General features: G+C 45.1%; 1 long non-coding RNA gene across 1 annotated transcript in view; it reads right to left on the bottom strand.

The window, feature by feature from the left end:
- Positions 1-24,569, bottom strand: part of LOC138565950 (uncharacterized) — a 161,471-nt gene extending 136,902 nt beyond the window's left edge. The window contains exon 1 of the long non-coding RNA XR_011301730.1: positions 24,437-24,569. This is a non-coding gene — a long non-coding RNA (uncharacterized lncRNA). The remainder of the gene's footprint in view (positions 1-24,436) is intronic.
- Between the last annotated feature and the right edge of the window lie 201 nt (positions 24,570-24,770).

The raw sequence follows: 24,770 nt of genomic DNA, 5'->3' as shown, positions 1-24,770 counted from the left end.
ATCAGGCCGCATGGGAACGGCGAGGCAGAGCCATTTATGAGGACCCTCAACAAAGTCTTCAGAATTGTTCATGGACAGGGCCAGTGCCTTCAGCGGGCACTATACCAATTCCCGAGGGACTACATGCATCGAGCGGAGTGGCACCGGCGTAGGCAATGTTTGAGCGATGCCCGAGGGGCCTGATCACTGATGTGGGTGTGCGGGAGCCAGCACTGATCGACGATGCTCATGTCGAACAGGAAAGAAGAACATGGACGGAAAGTGAGAAGGTGAGAAGGGGCCTCCAACAGCATCAGCTAAGCACCAGAGATGAGGTACTTTTGAGAAACCGCCGCCCTCAGGGCAAGCTGTCTCTGACTTATGAACCCACCCCCTGGACATAGTTGCAGTCAATGGCTCAATGGTGATGGCGTCCGATGGAACCACGACTGTCACCTAGAACGCCAGCTTCTTCAAAAAGGTAGAGGGAACCTGCCGAGCGGAGATGACAGTGAATGCCAGGCCGCAGGTGACCCTGAGGAGAGACTGTCACGAGGTGCCCTATGAGGGCGGTGGTTCTAGCCACCCGCCAAGTTCCCTGGGTCGAGGGGACGCAGGTGAGGAGAGTTCGAGAGGGGAATGGGGCAGGAGTTATCCTCAGAGAGTGGGAAGAGGGAAGCCTGCCCACCTCCATGACTATATATTGGAACCCTGAACTAGCGCAGTCTGTCCACCGGACTGAGAGGGGACTATGGGTGCCTGTTGAATAAAAGAATGGGGGTGAAATGTTATTATGGTTAAATGTTTATACCTGTTGATACCTACTGTTGGGTTTGTTGTTATGAAAAAGGAGGAGTGTGGTGTCTGTACCTTTAAAGAGACACACGCGGTGGAGTGATGTAACTCTGCTGCATGTGGGTGATAAAGTGGGCATATCATGTGTTCACCAGTGCACCCGTGGAGCCTGGACAGAGAGCAGTGTGTCTTGTGTGCTCTGTTGGCTGCAGGCGCTCCCTGGGTGCCAGATGACCATGGGACAACACAGGTTCATGCTTCACCCGAACTGCTCCCGACACACAGCCCAGAGCTTTGTACAATGCCGGGCTACAGCTAGCTATGCCGCTTGGCGGTCAGCCCTGGAGGGGGCACTCTAAGCCACAGCTCCCCCAGGCACCACTCTTTTTTTCTTCTTACTTGCTCGATTCTCTCTCTCTCTTCCTCACTTCACTTTCCCTCCATCTCGTGGTTTCCCCACACTTTGTTTTCAATGGTCCTTCTTTTCCAAACCCTTTCCAGAAATCTCTGTAGGAAAGTCCATTGTTGGTAAAAGGCAAGACCTCCCTATTGTTATCAGCCTGAAGGTTCTATGTTATGTTAAATTGACTACTACCATGCACCATTACCATTTGCATGGTCTCCAGGAACTCACATGGCTCTGTAAAAAAGTGGGTTGATAAGGTTAGTGAGGGAAGAGGGGATAGGATAGAGGTTGTGCTTTTCTGTTGGTGCTTGAAGAACCAGGAGATGCTGGCGTCTGTGCATGTCAGCTTTCTAAGTGTGTTTGGATTGCACACACTGAAGTTATTGTGTCCAGAAGCGCAACGTCCAATTGACTGGATTGTTTGTTTGCGGCAGTTGGTTCTTAAGGTGGATGTGTGGTTTGTGTGTATCTGCGAGTTGGGACTGGCTTGTGAGTTCCGGTGAGGTATGTGTGGAATGGTGGAGAGGAGCGAGGATCAGGGATGGTTAGTGGTTAGTATGGCATGTTTGTTTTATTGTTGGTTCCAGAATCAGTACTGTCATTTGGTTGTCTCTGGTCCCCAGTGATATTGCTGGCAATGCCCGCTTCTTGCTAATCACAGTGAGTTGAATTGCCAGGTATTCTGTTGTTTTCTGACGGTGAAGTGGTCTACTGTCGTTCTTAATTCCCTCAGGACTAAGTTGCATAGATTGGCAATTAGACGTGAGAATGCAGTTCCTCCGAATTTCCTTTTTTCTTAAGGTTTTGTTTCGATTTGGAAGTCGTCGCTTGATCTTAGGTTTCTTCCTGGTTGGGAACAGTTGATCTTGGCTTGGAGGAATTCAGCTCCTTGTCCATGTAGTGATTTGTGGACGACGCAGAGGGCTTTGAAGTGAATGCGTTTTTTCACTGCTGCAGTATTTTGGATGCATTGGGGTTTTTTAGTGAGCCGTTCTGGCATCCCAAGGTAGAGGCTATTCGTGTAGTCAATTCTAGAAAATACTAAGATGATGATTGTGAGAGTTCTGTGTGGGAAGGAGAGGTAGGGGAGGATCCTTCTTATTAGTCGCAGCTGTCAGTTTTATGAGCGGACTCTAGTCTTACTTACCTCAGTCTTGCGTGGAGTGCTGGATTTTGAAAATATAGGGCCTGTCTCTGGAGGAGGCCAGTCTGACACCCCAGTCACTAGTACAGGTAGTCAGCAGGGCCACCACAGAGCACAGACCCTGATATCACACAGAGGGGACACCCTCCAGGGACACAAACCCCTCTGGGTAGCTAATTGTAGTCTGCAGTTTTCCAAATTCTTTCCAAAAAATTATCCAGAAGTACTTGATTGTGGATTCGTAGCTCCTCCAGAAAACGATCTGTGTGTACAGGGATCCAGAAAATCAGAGCAGAAGGAAGGACCGGAAAAAAAGGAACAGGCAAGAAAACAAGAGGCTCCAGAGATCAGGAGAGGAAAGGCTGAAAGTAGTTCACAGGAGAAAACAGAGAAAAAATTAACAGCGCCTTAGCAACACAGAGAGTTGCGACGCAAGTGGCTCCGGGGATTAGCTTGCTGATATCCCGGTCTTGCGTGATGTCATCCCGTAGGCATCTGAATCCGGAAGCCTGCAACCACTACAGTATTACGTGCACCTTCCAAAAATGCTGTGTTGGCCCCACAAGGTGTGTTGGAAGCACTTTGTGTGCTTCTGCATAACAGTATGCCCCCTCACAAGGCTGTGGTACCCGGGTTTAAAGGGTTTAAGATGATGAAAGCGATGAACCAGAAGAGGAGCATGAAGATGTTGAGAGAGTTCCCAGGTCCTGTCGCATGGTCTGTAACCTTTCCAAAGTACACAATACTGGAGAACACCACGTCTAAAACGTGAGTCACATATCGCTTTGACTTCAATTTCCTGGTCACCATTGACAAGAATCGGAGGTGATCGGGCATCAGGTAAGGAATCAACGGGTTGTCCCAAGTATGGATGAAGAAGAGACACATGAATGACAGGATGTATCTTTTTCCATGTAGGTGGTAAGTCCAAGAGATAGGCTACTGGGTTGATACAACAAAGCACTCGGAATGGACCAAAGAATCTAGGAGCCAACTTAGATGGTACCACATGTCGAGGTAGAGTTTTGGAGGCCAACCAGACCAAATCTTGTCCCTCTTCCTGCTCCCACCTCTGAGGCTAAAAACCTCAGTGTCATATTCGACTCCACACTTTCCTTCTCTCCTCACATCGCTGACGTCTCTAAAAAGTCACACTACCAGCTGCACCTCCTCAGAGCTATTCTTCTTTTCCTCTCCTTCCCCCAGAAGCTCACTGCCCCCAGAGCTCTGGTTCTCTCTAGGCTGGACTACTGCAACAGTCTCTTTCTAAATCTGCATGCCTCTACTCTCCGCCCCCTGCAACTCATCCAAAACAGGACTGCAAGACTTGTCCTTGGCCTCAAGCCCAGGGATCGTATCTCTCCAGGGCTGAAATCTCAGCAGTGGCTCCAAGTGGCGGGGAGGATTACGTTTAAAACCCTCTGAATTGTCCCAAAGACCTTCTGGGGCCTGGGACCTCAATACCTTCAACCCTCTCTTTGTAAATATCTTCCTTTCTGAGCTCTTCGCTCATCCGCCTCCAACTCCCTCAGGGCTAGTCGCTTCTCCAAGCAAGCAGCGAGTTGGTGGTAGATCTCTTTCTTCTGCCGGGGCCTCCCTGTGGAACAGCCTCCCTGCCTCTCTGAAACTTGAGGAGAACCATCTCTGGTTCCGGAAGCACCCCAAGATCTTCCTCTTTGCTTCTGCTTTCTCTCCTCCTCCCCCCCTGCTGATCTCCTGGCTGAATCTGAAACTGCACTGGTTTACCTGGCCACCCTCTGATCTCTGGCCCGGGCCCCCTGCCAGCTGCACACCTGCACTTCCACCTTGACAACCATGCACTTGGGGACTGTTTCTGTATACCCACTGCACTTACTAGCACTTGGCAGGTGATGTCTGCACTTACCCTTGCACTTGCCACCAGCTGCCTGCACTTTTTATTTATTGTCTTTATTTATTTTACTGTCGTCCTATGTACTGCACTGCCCCCTCCCCTGCACTTGCACGATCTCAATGTCACCTGGCCTAGTAGGATCGCTGACTGTCTTCCCTCTGTTTCCCCTCCCTTACCTCGTCGCGCCTTGAAACACCTGTGTATAGGCGCGTTATAAATGCCATATCATATCATATTACCAACCGAATAAATAGGAGGGTCCTGTCCATGCTTGTAAGCGTATTTCTTAATGCGTTCGCGAGCAAGTACAAGCTGGTTTCGAATGAGACGATGATTAGACTGCAGTTCGGAAATCCACTGGTCAGCAGTTGGAACTTGAGTCTCAGGAATGGGAGAATCAGGTAGACATTGAGGATGACTGCCATGTATGACAAAAAAAGGGGAGGTCTTAAAAGAGGTGTGGTATGCATTATTGTAGGTAAATTCTGCCAAAAGAAGCATAGTAACCCAGTTGGAATCTGAAGTAGTGGCAAAACATCTTAGGTATTGTTCCGTACTTGATTAGTACGTTCAGTCTGGCCGTTAGATTGAAGGGGATAGCCAGATGACAGGTCTTTACTGATGTTAAGAACGGAACAGACCTGTTTCCAAATTTTTTTATATAATCTGTGGTCCTCTGTCTCATACAGTTGAAGATGGTAGACCATACAGTGGATAGATATTCTGAAGAAATACTCGTGCCATTTCCAGGGCATTGGCTAACTTGGGTAGTGCTGTAAAGGGAGTCATTTATGAAAATCGATCTACAGTTACCATTATAGTTGTCATTCCTTCAGATGGTGGTAGTTATACAATAAAATCAGTGGCTATGGCATGTGGGGATGGTGTGAGAAACCTGAAGGTATCCTCCCAGGAAGAGCCCAGGAATCCCTTATCCAGGTGGCCAGGACACGGCCATCGCTGTTGGATCCAGTTCCTGGGGGTGGGGGAGGATCACCTGGGTTGGGGAACCCGGGATTGTACTCTGGGAAGTGCCCCAGGTGAGACGTGGTACTATATCGGGGAGGATGGTGAGGGGAAATAAGTCCCTGAAGCTTTAATAAGCTATTCCCGCTCATCATCTCTTCCCCCCATTGAATCTCTCTTACCCAAAGGTAAAACCATGTGCTGACTTAAGCATTCATAATGTAATTAACGGTTTTAGGTTTCATGAAAAAATAACTGTAAGGCAATTATTACCTTTACTCGGAGCAAATCGCGGTGAATTACTTGGCCGAAGTACCGTAATGGTAACACTAGTGCCGTGTAAAAGCACGTGTTTAGTGTGCTAGTTCCGGGTATCCAGCCCGAATCTGTAAAATAGAAATTTCTTTGTGTTTGCATGAAATAAAATCAAATGCGAGCAGTGTGACTTGCCAAATGCGAGAGCAAGGGCTTGCCAAATACGATAGCAAGGGCTTACCGGCTTGTAGATTGCTCAGAGTAAAGGTAATAATTGCCTTACAGTTATTTTTTCATGAAACCTAAAACCGTTAATTACATTATGAATGCTTAAGTCAGCACATTCCAATATACTAAATATGCTGTTTTTGCTTTAAATTTCACAGCATATTCAATTGATCAGCAACATGTTTTGGGAAGCATCCGTTGCTTAATTTTTTATAGTTTAACTATGAATCCATTTTAGAAAAACCATAACAAGGTATGCTCTATTCATATAGTCTACATATTTACTAGTAGAGTCACGGTATGTACGTAGTAATCTAATACCATGCTTTTATTTTTCTCTCCCTTTTCCAATTGTTCCTTGCTCTGACACGCTTCCCCCTACCCTGGCAGGTTTTTGGAATGAATACAGTTCAGGTTTAGCAATAGCATTATAGTCCAACGCACTACTTGTATCTACATGCCCTGATGACGACCTTATAGGTTGAAACACGTGTTGGCATTTTCTGTTTTTCTTGACATTGGTTGCCATTTTCGGCATTTTCTATATTTCTTGGCATTATCTGTTTCAAGCACCAAGTACCTTACAATTTATGATTAGGTGTACCAAGAATGTACCATTTTCTCTTTTGAAACTATAAATCAGCATTTTCTGTATTTCTTGACATTGTTTGGCATTTTCTGTATTTCTGGGCATTGTTTGTATGCATTTCATTTTGGACACTACCTTGAATTTATCTGTTTCAAGTACCAAGTACCTCACAATTTGTGATAAGGTGTACCAAGAATGTATCATTTTTTCTTTTGAAACTATAATTCAGTATGTACCATTACTCATTTGAATTTAAAAAGAGTTGGGCGTATTGAACCATAAACCAATTGAACCACAAATCAGTTGTGCCTTTTTGTGAATACTCCCCATCTACCCTGCTCTAACTTACCACATCTAGTGAGTATATTAACTGGTAGTTAGCGCAGTCTGTGTAGATGGTTACCCCTCACAATTTACTATTACGGGGTTGGACTAGAATAGGGCTCAGATTTGTTAGTGTTTGCAAAATGTTGAAATTGAGGAGTAAGTCCAATTTGATCAATGGACGCGCCAGCGCGTATATATATATATATTTTTTTTTTTTAAACAATTTTATTGATTTTATTCCAAACAAAACCAAACTTGCAGTACATATCACATTATTTCAATTTTATACAACTCAAACAATTTCGACTGTGCCTTCCGTTCCCTCACCCCGTCTCGAGCCTACTCTACATCCCATTCTACTTCTTCATCTTGCAAAGGGTTTCCCTCTTCTATGTCTTCTGCTGGGTCCTGGTCGCTTGACCCGTCCTGTATGGGCCCAAACAGTGTAGCTATTAGATTTTTCCAGGCTATCAAGGTTTCAGCTTCTTCATCCCCTCCGGTATTACTGGCTTCCTGCCATACTGCAGTTTCAGCTACCTGCCTATTTCTGAAGGTCTTTCCACCATATTTCTATCTTTGGTCTATGGCATACCTTCCATCCCATGGCAACTCTACGCTTCGCAAGTATATATGCCAAATCCTTTAGTTTACTTACATGTTTAGATTTGCGTGGTCTATGAAACCCTCCTACTAGGCATGCCCATGCTGTGTCCACAGTTATCTTAATCCATTTTTCTTCTAGTCGATGTGCCACTTCTGCCCAGAATTTCTCACTCTCTGGGCATGCCCAGAACATATACGTCATCCCGGCGTTTTCTTCGCAGCATTTGGGGCATGTTTGTCGCTCTGTGTTCTTAAATTTAGCTATCCTCTGGGGTGTCATATGCTCTGTGGGTTATATACAATTGTATTTGCTGTAACCTCGCATTTCTTGACACTTGCTTATGATACCCTTGGACTCGCTCCCACATCCCATCACTCATCGAGGCACCCACTTCCTCCTCCCAATCCTGTCTCAGTTGTACCACTTCCTTCCCCACCTTGGACATTAGCAGCTCATATATTCTACATATCTTGTGCCCTCCTTCTGCTATGTCCAATTTTATGTCTATGGTGGCGTCTGGTTGATCCTCTAGTACTACTTCAGACCATGTCTCTTTGATTCGCCGCACCATCCTGTGATATGTAATATATTGTCCCATATGTAATCCCGTTTCCTCCACCAACGTCCCAAATTCTTTTATGCTCCCCTCTTGCCATATGCCTCCCATTGTTTCTACCACTACTGGTTCCCAGTGCCTCCTAATCATCATCATTAGTTGGCTTCCTTTTCCCGTCAGTGCGACTAGTGGCACTTGCGGGGAACACAGGGATGGGTTCTCCATTATCTGACAGGCCCTGTGCCATATTTCCCATCCCAATATCATCATCTTTGAGCGCTCTTTCATATCTGATTTGGGCAGCCATATCATCTCTTTCAGGAAGAATGGGGCACATTCCAGTCTAAACAACCTAGATTCTGAGGTTGCTTCTTCTGATAACCATTTTGCCACATATTGTAGCTGGCTTGCTAAGTAGTAAATTTCATAGTTTGGCAGTTTTAGACCCCCCTTTTCGTGCAGATTTTGTAACTTCCAGAGGGCAATTCTGTTCCTCGTCCCATGCCAAAGGAATTCCCTACATATGCTGTATATCCTAGCAAAGAATCGCCTTGGTATCAGATATGGTATGTTCCCAAAATAGAGCAGTAGTCTTGGCAGAACTACCATTTTCAGCATTGCCCCTCTTCCCATCATCGCCAAGGGGAGCTTTACCTAGAACTTCATACTATTTTCGATGTTCTTGACCGCTTTCTCAGTATTATGTTAGTGTTCTGCCTCCACCGTATGGTGAATATCTATCCCAAGATATCGGAACGTGCTGACCTCCCTTGGAATTTGTAAAACAGGTAATTGATCTAGCGGGATCCCTTTGTATCTACCCAGCGGGAATATGCATGGTTTTTTGGGATTCACCGCTATGCCGGACAGCGACACAAATCGCTCCATCACTTCCAGAACATATTGGAGGTTTTCGTCGGGGTAGCGTATATACAACAGCATATTGTCAGCATACAAGGAGACTATGTGCAGCTCCCCTTTTATGGTGATTCCTATTATGTCATACTGCTGCCTTAGGTATATCGCCAGAGGCTCCAGGGCTAGGATATACAACATGGGGGACCACGGGCATCCCTGTCTAGTACCCCTACTGTGTTGCCACCTTTCCGATATTGTTGCTCCCGTTTTAACCCTGGCCAGCGGTGCGCTATATAATAATTTGACCCATTTAAGATACCCAGGCCTTATCCCATAATTGGTCAGGGCTGCAAGCAGCCAAGGCCATTTGACTGAATCAAAGGCCTTTATTGCATCTAACGATACAATTGCCATTTCGCCCGCGTCCCCTTCCACATGTTCAATAATCAGTGAAGTCATCCAAGGTTGTTGGTTATATTCCTATTTGGGACATATCCGGTCTGGTCGGGGTGCATTAATGTATTAATGATCCTTCTCATTCTGTTTGCAAGGGCAGCTGTGAGTATTTTGCTATCCTGATTTAGCATTGACAGCGGTCTGAACGATCTGCAATCTTTACCAGGCTTATTGGGTTTAGGGAGTGGTATGATAATTAACTCCTAGGGACTCCGGCAGCCCTCCTGCTTCGTATGCCTCATTTAGCATCGCTAAAATCGTGGGGAGCACCTCATTTCTGTACATTTTATAAAATTCGCTAGGGAGTCCATCAGCCCCCGGAGTCTTGCTGGTGGGCAACTGCACTACCACCTCTTCTAGTTCTTCTAGAGTGATCGGGGCATCTAACGCCTCTCGCTCCTCTGCACTGATTCGTGGCAAGCCTATATCTTCCAGTGTCTCCCTTATTTCACTGCTATCGCTTCCCTTTTCATCCCCATACAAGTGTTGAAAATACTCTAAAATTCACAATTCACACCCTCTTGGGTGTCCACTATGCGTCCATCTTCTTTCGGTTATTGCTCTGATTGTAGGTCTGGGGGTCTTGCTCTTATATAACCATGCCAGCACCCTCCCTGGTTTATCTCCACCTGCATGCTGTCTCTCTATATACTTCTTATAATTTCGGTTGCACAGTCTATCCAAGTGTCCAGCAAATTTCTTTTGCAGCCTGAGTATGGTCTCACCGTCTTACTTGGTGTTACCTTCTCTGCTCAACGCTGTTTCTAGTTCTTTTTCCGCCTCTCACATTTCAGTCAATATCCCTTCTTGTAGTTCCTTGGATTTAGATATGGCTATCCCCTCACTACCACTTTAAAGGCTTCCCACAGCATGCCAGTTGACTCCACACTACCGGTATTGGTCTCAAAGTAACTTATTATTTCCTCTCTCAAATCCTCCCTAAACATTGTGTCTTTTAATGCCTCAGCTCTGAGGCGCCACGTTGGTATCCTTGCTCTTGGGGGTCGGTATTGCCATATTAGGACCATTGGTGAGTGGTCTGATAGGACCCTCGCTTTGTACTCCTTCTGCACTATTTCTGTCACAAGCTCTTGCTTGGCAAACATATAATCTAGCCTAGTGTGCAAATTCTGTGGGGTGGAATAATGTCAATACTGTCTATCCCACGGGCGGCGCACCCTCCATACATCCTCGAACCTGAAGTCCGTCAGCAATGACTGCAACGCCCTGGCAGCCTGGGTGGGTCTGTCTATTTTGTCATCTGATCTGTCTGATTTTGGGTTTAGTGTGCTGTTAAAGTCTCCTCCCCAGATCACCGCCCCCCCTAAGTGCATACTCATTTTGTTACATAGGGTCTTAAAGTATGCCGCTGTGTCCTGGTTCGGGGCATATGTATTTATAATGCAAATGTCTTTATTTTCCACCAGCCCCTTTATCGCAACCATTCTCCCATCTGTTTCCACTGTGGATTGTAGTAACTGGAATGGGACATGCAGTGCTATCCAAGTAATCACCCCTCTAGCATAAACTGAATATATTGCACCAACAACCGTCCCCTTCCATTTCTTCTGGATCACCTCCAATCTTGCTTTTGTGAGGTGAGTCTCTTGGATGAGGGCTATGTCTATTTTCTGTCTGCGCAAATACATCATAACCTTGTTCCTCTTTAAGTATCTATGGAGCCCTCTAACATACCATTTGATCACTTTAAGGTCTCCCATGATCCAATAGCTTCCCACTCCACCCCTCGCAAGTGTTCCATTCACACTTGTAGACCATCGTTCATGCGTGCAGGCTGGTTCCCCAACTTCAAACTATCCCTCCCCTTTAACCTAACTCCCCAACTTAAACTACCCCATCATTACCCCTCCAATTCCCCAGACTTCCCTCCCCCCCTCCCTTCCCAGCCCCAACTCAATTTCCAACTCCCCGCCCCCCCCTTCCCAACTGATGCCCAGTTCAATCCTGGATCTCAGGCACCCCCACATCTAGCCCTTTTTCTTGGCGTTGCCAATACTCAGGGCCCTGCAGGGAGATGTCGCCCTACTGGCGCTCCTACTACTCTTCCTATTGGGGATAGGTTGACTACGACAAGTGTCTCCTATACTGCTCATGGTCACTGTGCACTTACTGCTCATATTCAATGTGCATGCTACTATATTCCAGTCCAACTAGTCCGCCTTTCAAAATTATTAATGCCGGTACACCCGCGCCCAGCAATCTTAAACATGGCGCTGTATCACTTATCCTGTCCATCTCGCTCCTGTCCGCCTTCTGTAACCGGACAGCTTTGAGTGTCCATCCAACATACCGCCTCCTCCGGGGTGTCAAAAAAGTGATCTTTGCCTTTGTGAAGGACCTTTAACCTTGCAGGGTACAGCAGCATGTATCTGAATCTGGCTGTTCGCAGTCTTCTCTTCACTGCCACGTAACTATAGCGCTGTCTCTGCACTAGCATGGTGTAATCTGGGTATGCGGTAACATTCACTGATGCCCTCGTTATCGTTCCGCCTTTCCGGAAGAATTTCAGGATCTTTTCCCTGTCTTTATAGTTTAATATCTTTGCTATGTTTGCGCGAGGTGGTGCCCCAGGTTGGGGCCTCCTTGTTTGGGCCCTGTGCGTGCGTTCAATTGCGAACCCCTGGGAGAGTTTGCTTGCCCCAATCTCCTGGATTATCATATTCTCCACGTAGTCAGTGGGGTCCGGGCCTTCTTCTCCTTCCGGTAGGCCAACCAAACGTATGTTGTTGCGTCTCGCTCGTCCTTCTGCTTCCTCTGCACAACTTTCCAGGTTGCGTACTTGTTGCTGTAGTATATGGACCTCTTTAGCGTTGGCAATGCCGACGTCGGTGTTGGTCTTCACCTTGCTCTCTAGGCCGCTTGTGCGTTCTGCCAATGTTCTTACATCCTGTCTCAAAGATTGACGTCCATACTGACTGTGTCAATTTTGAATTCTAGAGCTGTTTTTAGTTCCGCCATGACCGTGTCTATCTTGCTCCCCCATGTAGCTTTGAGCTCAGCTATGACTTCCAGAATCTGGTGATCGTCCCGCTGCGGGGTGGTTATCCCGCATGGGTCACCTTTCGCATGTGCGGCTGCTTCCGGTGATTGCGACGGTTTAGTAAATATATCCATCGTAGGCTGCTTCCCCTTTACCTTACTGGCCTTGGATGTTATCTCTCTCGCCGTCTCTCTGGTTCACACTGCGCTATGTTATTCGGTACCTCCTCCGATCTCTTCTTTGGCTGTCTGGGAGTTTCTGCAAAGCTGATCCGTGTACCTTGCATGGGCTAGCCGTTGTTAGTCTTTTCTATCACCTTCCTTGGGACACTTATTCCTTGTTTCCTCGGCCAGCTCTCCCGTCGTCATTCAATTGTTGTAGGTATCAGTGTGCCCTGGTGTTCGTTGTTTCTAGGCAGTGTTCCAGCACCTGTTCATGAGCTGCACCTACTCAGTGCTACAGTTGTAATTATTGTCCCACGCTGCACCGCAGCATGTGCGTCAACATGCTCGCTTCCCCAGCTCTTTGTAGTGCGTGTTGTTTTTGCAGCCCTCTCTTATTCTTGTGGTTACCCCCACTGGCTTCTACAGTCTGTTCCTAGTTGTTTTTGTTATGAGCATCAGCTCAGGGGGGTATTGTTCCAGGTGCAACCGCTCCCTCTAGGAAATTTCTGTGTTTAGCGATTCGGTGGGGATTCAATTCAGTATAATTCTGCCCCAGTGCTGCTTTGTCGCTCTTCGTATGGCCTTTGGGTCTCCGTTTGCTTAACCTTTTCTGCGTGTGTTATTTTGCACAACCTTTACTTCTCTTCCTTTGCGTGGAGCTGCGCGCACCATGGCATCTGGGCTTTGCCTCTCCTTCTTTGGGCAGCGTATGTTGACAATATTGCTGACTGGTATCTTCTTTCTCATCAAATCTGCATTGCTCTTAATGTTATTGCAGAGCCTTTCTCTAATGCTTTGTTGTCACTTCCATTTTGTTTTCTCTATCATCTCTCAATCCTTCACAGTGCTTACTTCCACCTGAGCCTCCCCTGCTTGGGTTCAGTTAGCCTCATGCAGTAATCTGCGGCACTGCTCTTGCCTCTCATTAGCTCGTCCCCTTTGCAATGTACGTGGATCACCCGGACCCAGCTTGTAGGCAGACACCCCTGATGTGGGTGTCGGCTCTGATGAGCTCCTGCCAGCCATATGTGGCCGCGTACCGGCTGTCTAGAAGTTTTAGTTCCACACTGTTCATGTACTGTGGCAATGATCTTTAGCGCCGGAAGCTTGCCCCTCCTCAATCGCCCGCTCATACGGGCCGACACACTTGCTTATTCAGGGCCGATTTCATGTCACATGCAGGTCCGGGTGCGCACGGGGCTGCCCCGCACAGCTGCCGTTAGCCCGCTTCCATTGAAACTCCTTATCTTACAGCGGTCCGCATTGCCGGGTCTTCGACGAAAGCCTGCAACAGTGTATCACCGTAGTATTCACTTTGTGTAAGGCTAGTCATTCACCCGCAATGTGTTCTAACACGCCGGTTTGCCTCTGGTCCATTGCGCTGTGCGTTGAGCTCCATCTTTGTCCCGTCGGGTGCACTGGCGAATTCCTTCTGCCATCTTGGTGCCGTCTTCGCTGGGTCACGTCTCTGCACTTATAGGGCCATATCTGACGATTTGCTCATCAGTTTCGCTTTGTCATACGCTCATTCTGCGCTTTTCATTTTACGACAGCTGCATGTATGTTTTTTCACCATTCCAGCCTTCTTTATTGTCTCGCGCATCAGGATCTTTGTCGGATTTATAGCAGCTCACGGGAAGAGCTGCCTACTCCATGGCTGTTAGGCCACGCCCCCCGCCAGCGCACATATATAACCAGAATACGTGCCTGTATAAGGAAAACATGGGACTGGAAGAATCGAAAATGTTGCTGTAGTAAACAATGAATTCTAACATGTCAGATTGGAGTCTTAAAATGAATAATGAGAGAGTCTAATGGTATGAGAAAAGGCACAATGCTAGTGCTTATAGAGAGAGGGGACTCACCCCTAATGGCAATTGCCAAAGTGTAAGGAATAAAATAAGTAATAGGGTTCGATCCCTATAGCACGACGTCTTCTAGAGGGCGTCGTTGAGTGAATGAAGACATTTTGAAGAGGTCCGGGGGAGTCCGACGCAATAACGTGATGACATCACGCGTAAAGCATGCGCATGACGTCACAGGTAAACAATGAACGTCACCAACTGGATGGAAATTAAAGTAAGATGACCAGATGAGAATATACTACGAGAAATTATGTACAATGAGGGTTCCCAATTAGGAGCCTGACAGAATATAAATGAATGCTGGGCATATTGAAAATACAATGGTTGACGTCATGCGTAAAGCATGCGCGTGACGTCACAGGTAAACAATGAATGTCACCAACTGGATGGAAATGAAAGTAAAATATAGGGAGATCCCTTGATAACTCCATTCAGGTGTTTTTCTTAGGGCAAGTCAGGTGTTTCACCATTTTTGTAAAGAGACTCATGTCTATGACATTTGAAAGCTTTCCAATTTAGCATTTGTTCTGTGTTAATCTTTCTTTCTTGTAGGCATCCGTCCAACCCAACTTCAACCCCTGAACTGTGGTATTTTAAATTATTTCATTTTCAAATAATTTTTTCTTTGATTTGTTTTCATTATTACTAATTTGTATTGGTATTATCCATCTCTTTGTTTGACTTGACACTATCTATGCTCGCTCTTTATTATCATTCATACAACTGTCTACATTTGTGTAACAAAAACATAATTTTTCTGTTATTCACTCCTTATGTTTAATGCCAATGTCTTTGTTTCGTTTATGTGCTGTACAGCCTTGAGAATGACCCACATGGTCGAAACACGTGTCAGCTGTTCACCCTAGCATTACATTTTCTTTACGCTACCTAACTGAACTGTATCCATGATTATACTTTTGACCGAAAAGTAGAATCCAGGCCATGCGAGTTGTATGTTACTTCCAAAAACCAATTTGATAAATGTGTAACTGATCTGGGCTCTGTTAGGGGTATCCCATTGGAAGTAATAACACAGCAGGCCTTCTCCTTTTTCAACAATCAGTTACAAGAAATCTAAAGGTGGTGATACTAGCGCACTGGTGTTTTCAAGACGAACCCCCAACCTCTCTATCCCTCGTTCCCACAATCCCCCTTGTTCATTTCACGATTCCCACAACCCCTCCCCATCGCGTCCCTCTAGTTGTCATTTTCCGAACACCCAATCCACTATGCCAGAACACTACCGTTCTCACAATCCCCTTTGTTCTGTTCTCCATCCCGGTCATTCTCGTCCATTTAACAAACCCTCCAAAACCCACCGGTCCGAGAGCACCCCATCCCTTCTGACTCTGTAGGATGTTCTGACATTCAAACCTTCCCCTTTTCCAACACAAACAATTGCGCACACCACAAACGATGGTTGATTAAAACCGTGTACCTGAAATGTCCCAATCCGAGGGTCAGGCAGAGTCAGGCAATTAACCTGAATCACACACACCTGATGGACCCACAGGGATAAAAGGTGGAGCAAAAAGGCACAGTACAAGCGAGGCGAGCACGGCAGACAGCACAACAAGACAGCTAACCCGACGCGGCAGGTCAAGCGAAGGAGAAAGGCGGCAGGAATCGAGAGGGTGGCGAGGAGAGAAGTGACCTTGCCCTTTTCATCCCAGGCCCGTGGAAACTTTGAGGAAGAAAGCCTAAGACCACGAACAATAGCCCAAGTGTCTTGAGGCAGATGTCGGTACATGGGGTAAACCTATGCCGATTAGGAGGGGCGTGGGAAGCTTCCTCACCAGTGGTATCGGCCTTGACTCCAGAAACATCAAAGGGCCAAGTGGTTCATCGGAGCCGGTGAGTCGAGGGGAGCGTAAGAACTGGGCTGTGTTGAGTGAAAGAATCGCAAAGTGGTAAGTTTTAACCAAGTTCAAGGAACTGTGAATGAACTGTAAAAGTGTTAAGGGGAGACCAGCTGCAGAGGGAAACCGGCACCACATGGGTGCTAACTCAAAGGTCTCAGGTTGATCCCCATTTTGAGAGAAACTACAATTACGTGGAGGCCGTAGAAGGGCCAGCGAAATAAGTCAAAGTGTCATTCAGAGGATCGAGCAAAATCCCAGTACAATCGAAAGACTTTGATCTACAAGCACTGTGAAAGAAAGGGAAGTGAATCCTGCAAACAGTAAACTGTGTAAAAACAGAACATTGAAAGTAAAGAGGGATCAACGCCCAGAAGAGGAGGACCCAGAGTGAGCCCCTATCACCCTGATCGAGAGCCACAGTAAACGCAGTGAAGGGAGGCTAAGAATCAAGAGGGATCGGAGGCCGGGAGAGGGAGATCCAAGGGTGATAGTTGTCAACCCAAGATTGAGAAAAGTGAAAGCAAAAGATAAGAGACGGTAAGAGTGATCCCGAAGGAGGGATGCCAGAGAAGAAGGGTCCAAGCTCGGCAGAAGGAGATCCAGAGATGAAGCTATCACCCAAGTACTAGCAGTCAAGAGGAGTCCAAGCCCAGCAGAGGGAGATCCAGGGTTGAAGCCATCACCCAAGTACTGATAGTCAAGAGGAGTCCGAGCCCGACTAAAGGAGATCCAGGGGTGAAGCTATCAACCAAACTTCAAGTGAGAAGAGCATTGACATATAAATTGAGGAATACGATACGTGAAGGGTCACCGCCCAGAAGAGGGGGACCCAGGGGTGAAACCGTCACCCAATCTGAACTGTGCATTACAATTGAGAAGGGTTAGCGGCCAGAAGAGTGGGACCCAGGGGTGAATCATTAACACCCTAAAGAACTTTCATTTGGTTAAAGGAACTTTTGGTTTTTGTTATTTGAACACAGCAGGCCCGAAGGTAAGAGACTTTCAAAGGAAACGAAACATGGCCTTTGACGGTCCTGAGAGAGCATTTGAACTGTTGTCTCGTGCTGGAGAAGCCTGAGACCTTACTGTGCTCTAAGCTCCCATCTTAACCCGTGTCCAAAATGTGGGGAAGGTAGACCCAAGCCACCGCATCCGGACCTATTATTTGAGAACACTTCTTTTCTTGAGAACAATCACACACCCCTTTTTTGTATTAGTTGTGAGGTTTGGCAATAGGTTTTTTAGTATAGGCCCCTTTTATTTTGACACACCGCCACACTAAGACTGCCTTATTTTTCATTTCCTGGTCGACACTTGCTCCCATCTTAGTTTTAGGTTTAGAATAGGCATTTTTCCAACCTGCATACAGAATTAATTGTTCAATAAATACCCTTGAACTGTGATCACTTGTGCCTGTCTTACTTGTTACCACCATGAGTTTCTCACATAGGGTAAAGGTTCCGGTTTTCCGATGGGTTTCTGAGGTATGTTCTTGTTCTGGACGCATAGTGTACAGGACCATACATACCTTTCAGTGTCTTGTTGCCATTTTGGCCATGAGAAATAGTGAGATAAGGCCCTCTTAGTCCTAGATTGTCCTCTGTGTCCAACTACGTTATGGTTATGAAACATTTGAAGGGCTTGGTATTGTAATTCCACTGAGGGTAAATAGATGTTATCCTTATAAAGGAATCCCTGACGTTTATGTAGTCTCAAGGCAGTTATCATGTCGTCAGTTTCTTGTTTGGTAGCTGTAAGAACAACCTGGAAGAAGTAGTTGACAAAAACAGAAACAAAGTTGAGGCCAGTAGCCTTTCTGGGAGTACCTTATAAAGGTGGATTACGGTTTCTTTACGGGACAATGCATCTGCAATGGTATTACAAGCACCAGAAATATATGTAATCCAAAAATCTAATTGTGCAAAAAAGTAGGCCCATCTGGCCTGTCTACTATTTCTGCACTCCAAATTTTGTAATGCTTGCAGATTTCTATGGTAAGTATGGAACTCGAAGTGATGAGTAGCTCCCATCAATAAATGTCTCCATTCCACACAGGTTTGTTTCAAGGCCAACAGTTCCTTTTCTAATACCAAATAATTCAATTCACTAGGGGTTAGAGTCTGTGAAAGATAAGCTATAGGATGTTCCAACAAGTCAGTGTGGGTCTGTAGGAGGACTGCTCCAATTGCTTCCTCTGAGGCTTCTGCCTCCACTACACAGGGACGTCATTTACGGGTCACCAGAGGTCGGAACTGCGACCTCTGAGGTCTCCCTTGCGACCTCTGTGGTGTCCCTTGCGACCTCTAAAAAAAACATATATTTTTTTTTTGGTAATGCAAACTCCTGGGCTGTGGCCAGCGCCATGTGGCTCTTTACGTCTGGAGTGGCTGGCTTTCGTGTTCAGGCTCCTTAAAAAAAGAAGAAAATAAGAACAGGAGTGCCACAAGTCTAACACTTTCAGCACTGACCCTAAATAAGAAAGAATAGGAATACCAAATAATGTGTCTTTCTGGAATTCTATACAATAATTGCTAGACTCATTAAAGGTTTATTTCAGGCACACTTCAGGGGGTGAGTCACTGATCTAGTCTGCTCTTAAATGACTCAACTCAGCCTTTCATCCTTTTGAGGTCGATGATTTAGTACCAACACAGGTTGGGTGATATTGGGTGTATATTTTTTCTATATAAAGCGCTTAAGCGTAAGTGCTACATAATAACACATCATTACCATTTGGTCATGGACGTCTGCTTGCATTCACAGTAATTTGGTAATAGGGGCCTATACACCTTGATCTTAACGATACATATGGCGATCCATTTTTGTATGAAATGTACATGATATGATATGCCATTTATAAAGCGCCTAACAAGTGCGTTTTAAATGGCTGTGTGTCCACATTATAGTGATATTGTAACTATATTTTTTGTAGTGTACAATGCTATGTGATGCCACTTCCTGTTTTGTCAACGAGTGAAAGGTCGTGTTCCATCGCTTCCCGCAATATCACTTCTGGGTCGGGTCAAATGACATCACTTCCTGTGATTTTCATCCGCTTATCGGGAAAGAAAACACTTGGAGATAGTTAATGTTGTAATGTTAAGTTGTTATTGTTTAAGATGCAAAGCTCCTTATCCTTTGATTGCAGATGTGTTGGTTACCTTGTGGTTGTACCAAATAACAAATGCCAATAAACAAATTTGAAAATAAAATCACTTCCTGTGATGTCATCAGTGGGTCAAGGGTTGTGTGATGTCACTTCCGCTACACCTGGCATTTTGGTGAAATGACATCCCTGCCACTACAAACGAAAGAGTCGTGTCAGGTTGACTAAATATCGGTGCTTCATGAAACACCTTCTTCAAGTCTCTGAATGCCTTACCCTGTAGGTCAGACCAGATAAAAGGGTGGTTCTTTCGAAGTACGTCAGTTAAAGGTTTTACCCAAAATGAGAAGTGGTCAACAAACTTCCAATAAAAATTGGTTAAGCCACGGATATTACAAGACTTTCCGAAACCAACTACTGGGCCCACTAACTAAACTTTTTAATCATATAAGGGAAAGTGGTACCTTCACGTCCGACATGGGAAGGTCAATCACAGTCCTAATAATTAAACAAGCTACCCGTTGATATAATTGCTCAATAATGATGCCAAACTATATGCTAAAATCCTTGCCGCAAGACTGATGAAGGTATTTCCCAAAATGATCACGAGGGCCAAGCTGGCTTTATAATGGGGAGGCACACGCAGGACAACATAAGGCGGGCGGTGGATGTCATAGACCTAGGAATTAGGACGGGGCAAAAATTCGCTATAGCGGCATTAGATGCATGACGGCCCTTTGACAGTCTAGACTGGACATACTTGAAGCTGGTCTTGAGGAAATTTGGCTATGACCCCAATTTCATTAGGATGGTCCTAGAAAACCTTCGACTCCCAACTACGACCTTCATGGTCAATGGGAAAACCACAGCCCAAATTAAAATACAGAGAGGTACACGCCAGTGATGTCCCCTATACCCCCTAATATTCGCCATGGCAATGGAGCCCATAACTGAAATAATAAGGCCGGTCCAAAATGTGGTGGTGGTGATCTGTGGAGGGGCAACGCACAAGATAGCACTATACGCCAATGACATTCTGCTCTTCCTTTAAGACTTTACAAGCACATTACCAAAAAACCCATGGATAGGCTACAAGAATTTGCTAGGATTTCAGGGTTCACCATATTTTCACTAAATCTAAGGCACTGAACATAACGGAAGAAGAGGGAGAGATCTATAAACTGAGGGCATTGTACCCCTTAACGTGGGAAAGCGAGGCAATAGAATATCTGGGGATACAATTAACAAAGGATTACAAAGGTCTGTACGGGGCAAATATAACACCCCCGTGGAAACAATTGAGGGAAGACTTACACAAATGGGATGCCCAGGAACTATCCTGGTTCACACGCATTGCGGCACTGAAGATGACATTGCTACACAGATTGCTTTATGTGGTGGGTTTCCTTCCGGTGGAGATTCCCCCTAAGATAAGTAAGGCACTACAGAAAGAGTTAACAACTTTCGTGTGGCACGGGAAAAAACCCAGAATACAAAAGAACGTTTTGACGAGGCCATCAGTTTTAAAGGGACTTTGGGTTCCCAATATCGAGAGGAATATCCTGGCCACGCAAATAGCACCAAATCAGTGCTCCAGATGAGGTGGGAGTATTTTACTCCCTATTTTTAAACTTTGAAAGTAAATGTGATATTAAGAGAGTAAAAATGACATTGCCTCTTTGCAAGAGAGTAAAATGTATGTGACATCCAGCCAACGTGTGCAAAACCTGTATGGAAATCATTACGATGCAGCATCTTTCTGCATTGTGGCAGAATACACCTTTCATTATTTCTCTAGCTTCAGAGAAATACATTCCGTTTCAGAGGCATTTATCCCTGGCTTGCAATTAAATCCGTGCAGATAAAAATCAAAAGTAGCCTTCTGGCTTCTTTCAAGTAACTTGACCTTTGCACTGCCCTCTGCTCTAAACATGTGTGTAAATGTACACAGGAAAATAATAATGCTGTCGTATTTACAAGATTTTCATGCGTAAAAAGGCCTAGTACGCACCTTATCTGGAGGGCTGCCACCAATGTTGAAATGGATGGGAAGAGACACTAAATAGCTGGATTGGAATTGAGCAAGGGGTGACTGCTATCCCTCTGGAAATGATACACGCGCTGCGAGTAAGGGCCAGAGGGGCAGAAGGACAATTCCTAGAGGCCATCAAAACATAGCTAAGGGGATGGGATAGAGCCCTCAGAAAGCGCCACATCACCCCGGGTCTAGGACCCTTTACCCCAAAGGCACATAATCAGGACTTTACCCCGGGCAAGCAAACCAGGTTCTGTCATCAGTGGGGACAGGCACAAACAATCTACTTAAAGGAATTTTTCCAGGGGGAAAACCCTCTTTTATTTGAGGAATGCAAGCAGAAATTTGGCATAAGGGAAAGATATACAGATATACAGATTAGGCACTGGTTATCACAGAAGAAGGTTAGGAAGGCGACCACGAGGACCCCGATAGGGTTGGAGCTGACTCTGCAGGAGGGTATGACGACAAGGGCAATATCGAGGCTATATAAGCTGCTAGATAAGGCACAATGGGGTATACACTCTCATACAAGGACAACTGGGATAGGGATTTGGGCAAACCCATCACAGAGGAGGAATGGGGACAAATCTGGAGGAGGGCACAAAAGGCATCCAAATGTATGCTGTTTCCTAAATAGCAGTACAATATATGCTACAGGTGGTACCTAACCCCTCATAGGTTGCACAAAATGAATCCCTGCCACCCCCCCACTTGTTGGAGACAATACGGTGGCATAGGAGACCTATACCACATGTGGTGGTCATGCCCTAAGGCTACGATATATTGGAAGGAGGTCCTAGGACACATAAAAGATATTACAGGGAAACAGTTGTCGCCCACACCAAAGGTAGTACTTCTGAGAACAAAGGTGGAAGGAGTTTACGCAGCAACCAGTAACAAAGCTACCCTCATCACCCACCTGTTAATGGCGGAAACAATGACCCTGTCCCAGGGGTGGAAAAATGCGGATGGTCCCATAAGAGCATGTTGGTGGGTCGAAATCTGGAGCGTAATGGCCATGGAAAAGGTGAGGGCCCTGAGAGAGGGCAAACATCAGAAATGTCTGTCCGTATGGGACTCATTCCTCGAGTTTCTTAAGGACAGGTAAGGTCAGTATTACAGACCAGCAATACTGAGAGCGATACATAACTGAGGGACACAGAAATGGGAACAGGGGATAATTGAAATCAGGTGCTATTCCTAAAGAGTGGATAGTCCGAAATCAGCAAGTAACACAGACATTGGAACCATACCGGTTGGGGATAAGGTTGGAAGGGAAGTGGTGGGGAGGTTTGAAAGGTTTGGAAAATGTTATAATTGAAGTTGGACTGAATCACTTAAATGCACAACCTCCGTCCCTAGGTGGAAATTGGCTATTACAGCTACTCAGAACTGAATATGAGATACTTTTTGAAGCAACTATGCCGTCAATGCCATGTAAACTGTGATTGTGTCTGCATAAAGTTTTGAAAAAAAATTAATTGGTTAAGCCAAGGTATTGCTGTAGATGTTTCACCGAAGTGGGAGCTTCCCAATGTAATATGGCGGTCACTTTTCTTGGATCCATGGAAATCCCATCAGCGGTGAGAATGAAGCCCAAATACGGGACAGCTAAAACATGAAATGTGCATTTCTGTAACTTGCCTTTAAGTTTTAATAAGAATAACTATTGAGCGCCCCAGATTCGTTAGAATTATTTCAGCTTCCTTTTTGAGCGAGCTCATAAATTTCCCTTTTTGGTCTTTACCTAAATGATGAATACATGGAATATATTTTCCTCGATAAACATTTTCTCAACAGAGACAACTTTTTCCAATACATAATGCTTTAGAGTGATTGCAGTCTGAGTTCATAATGTATCATCTCGATAGGAATGCATTTGGGGATAAAGAACAAAACATTACGCCAGACAATTGCTTCGATTATCTTTAAGTACGATGTTAACACATCAGGAAGAAACTCTAGGCCAAAAGAGACTCGGGGAATAACCTTCATGCGGTAGTATTGTATGCAAGGAGCCAATGAGAATCTACACACGTATACAACAAAAGATTGAGGGGAAATTATTAGATGGCTCCAGGATTCTTCCCCCCTAACAAGGGCTTCTGCAAACTTCCAGACTAAGGAATCCTGTTGCCTTCATGCCATACCCCATAGGTAGTGCGAGGAACACTACACAAACACAAATCTGTGTTTGTTAACTAAAAATACACTGAGGCACTAAAAAATTAGAACATTATAGCACATGACTTTATTAAGATAATACATTTTTTTTAAATGTATTAAACAATTCATATAAACATTTCATGATCCCAAAAAGCAATTAATGTAAACATTCAAACACCTGAAACTCGTAATACGCTACAAAGCGCTCTCAGGGTGCAAACGTACTTGCTTATCACTCACAAACCTCTCATACCTATATTAAACCTCACTCTTCACCATACAAAGTTATGTAGACTCCTGTCGAATACACAAAAACAGAGAGCTCTCAAGTTCTGAATTGCTCCCTCTAGCCAGTTTGTGCCCCTGTTGAATGAATCCTTTTAAATAAAAGGTTCTCATTAATTTAATTAATTTTTTACATAAAGTTGCCTATTAATAGAGCAACCACAATGCCCAACATGTTTCGTTCTTATAACAATGTTAGACAAATGACAGAACTTCTTCAGGGGAAATTCGACAACCAGGTTCTCTTGGTCTTCTTAAACTTTGTGTGGAAATGTTCCTCTAGTACCATATGAGGGACAGCATAAAAAACAGCTATAAGTAATGCTGTTATTTAATACATATAATCATACCATTAGAGCGCCTAATCTCCTGTGGTTGACTAACCGTGATAACTTCAATAATTTAACCAGTTCACGTTGTTGTAGGCTCGTTTCCGAAATCAAACGACCCACCGTTGTAGTTGACCACCACGCGCACCGGCGCCACTGTCTTGCTACAGCTCTGAAAGAAACACAACTCTAAATGCCGTTCATCAAGCTTCATTCCACATTCAATACTTTGAGTTCGTCAAAAAAGTGTCATCTTAAAAAAACCTATCTTATAATAGTAATTCTAATAGAAACAGAGAAACAGAAAAAAAGAAAAAAGACGCATTATAAATTACCACCTTAGTGGAGGGCTAGAGACTATTCTCATGCCCTACCTAGCGTGCACATGGACACTCGACCCACATTGGTCCATTAACGCCCATCCGCCCATTAATGTGGCACATATTTAACGTTTTTTTTTAAATTCCTTCTTTCTCTTGTTTTCATCCTTTTCAAGTTGTGTTTACGACCTCCCAAAAATGCAACAATGTTATACACATTGCAATGGGCATAAATGGAATAATTGCAGAGAAAGAGGCACTTACGCGTAGGGCGATGACTTCACTCGAAAGCAAAGGTTAATTGACGGAGTTCGCTAGATCACGTGGCGGGGACAGCCCCTTCTGATAAGACGTCGGATTGCCACTGCTACGTGGAACCGCTTGACTGCCCTTCTGTAAACGGCTGTAAACAAAATAATATAATGTTACGTTCCATGTGTCTCGTAACGAAAAACCTGGGCTGCACGTCCGCTAACTGTCAACATTCCAACATCAAACTGATGCTATATATCCTTCAGCTCGTGAGAGTAATAATATTCAGCGAGTTGAAATGGTAACTGATGCACGGTCACATTTCTTCGCACTTACTTTCAATTGA

The sequence above is a fragment of the Ambystoma mexicanum genome, chromosome 2p (assembly GCF_040938575.1).
Source record: "Ambystoma mexicanum isolate Mex_15411 chromosome 2p, UKY_AmexF1_1, whole genome shotgun sequence".
Taxonomy (NCBI): domain Eukaryota; kingdom Metazoa; phylum Chordata; class Amphibia; order Caudata; family Ambystomatidae; genus Ambystoma; species Ambystoma mexicanum.
This window is presented reverse-complemented; position numbering and strand designations above follow the sequence as displayed.